The sequence below is a fragment of the Carlito syrichta genome, unplaced genomic scaffold, assembly GCF_000164805.1.
Source record: "Carlito syrichta isolate Samal-C Ts95f unplaced genomic scaffold, Tarsius_syrichta-2.0.1 Scaffold270720, whole genome shotgun sequence".
Classification (NCBI taxonomy): domain Eukaryota; kingdom Metazoa; phylum Chordata; class Mammalia; order Primates; family Tarsiidae; genus Carlito; species Carlito syrichta.
This window is the reverse complement of record NW_007214816.1, coordinates 622,512-623,853: the sequence shown is the minus strand read 5'-3', so window position 1 is coordinate 623,853 and position 1,342 is coordinate 622,512.

The window sequence follows — 1,342 nt, the reverse complement described above, 5'->3', positions numbered from 1 at the left end:
GGGGTGGCTCGTTTTCTGGGGGTGGGAAGGTGACGGGGACGCCTGGACCCGGCTGCGCTCGGGAGACGTGGGACTGGGGGCGCCGAGGGGGCGCGGTGCGGGGGTCCCCGCGAAGTTGGCGCCCGCGCGCGCCGGGGCAGGTCTCGAACACTGGCACTTGCGCGGGGCGCGGCCGGCGACCTGCAGAGGCCCCGAGTTCCAGGTCGCGCGGTTCCGGCCCCTGCGGCCTCCCGCTTCCTTCCTGGGCTCGGGCGGGTCCAGAGAAAAGGGTGAAAGAGAAACTTGGCGAGCTCCCGGAGGAGTTAGCGGAGCGCCCAGGAGCGTGTCCCGGTCCTCTTCACCCGGCACCAGTTCCGCCACGGAGCCGAAGTCCTGGCGGTGATCATGATGGGGTGCTTTTATTTGTTTTCGCTTCGATTTTCGAAAAACGTCGATGTGACTGTCCCTGCCTTAAGGGGAAGTTGAAAGTGGGGGCGGGGGATGCTCAATGAGAAATGTTGCCTGTGTGGGGGGTTACACTTTTCTGGAACACACTGCAGATTATATTGGCATCTCTCTCCAAAAGTCACTTTGATTCGACTTCGATGACTTTCTCGTAAATGGCAGCATTTAGGTGGCGAGAGGCAGGCATCCTTACAACTAATGTGACCTCCAGTGGGATAGACACAACACCAGGAGCCTGTATGAGTTTCGAACCCACGTTTGATATTTTATTGAGCCATACCATTATTCTTCGTCTGTTCTCTCCTTCTCCAGTAGATCTGGCATCTTCATATCCGGGATGAAGCTGTTGTGTAGGATACATTTGGTTGTTTCAGTTTCCTCAGTAAATTTAGGTCCATTCTCCCCGTTTTTTGCCCAGCTTGCTTGCTTGCTTGCTTGCTTGCTTTCTTTCTTTCTTTCTTTCTTTCTTTCTTTTCTTTCTTTCGAGTTGTAAATGCAAATATTTGACAGGGAAGTGTGTTTAACCTCTAGCTAGAAATGGTATATGTAAATTTTTATTCATATTATGTGAGACAAGTAACTTTAATAATACCCTTACAGTGCTCCGGAGAATTAGTTAATGCTCAAGAAGTAGACTTTTGGCACAAAGGCAAAAATTGCATTACATGAAGATTCTGAGGTATAACTTGCCCTCCCCTAGGGCGTGAGACTTCTCTGGCTTTGAAAGAATATTGACCTAAAGACAGACTGTACATGGGCATCAAACCCTGTTTATTTCCTTGGTCTTAGGAAATAAACCAAAAGAAGAATTATTTTAAATCTTAAGTACTACAAATTCTAAATTGAGAGTGTCAATTGATTATCTGTGTATACCAAGTTGCATTCTGGTAGGGATAGT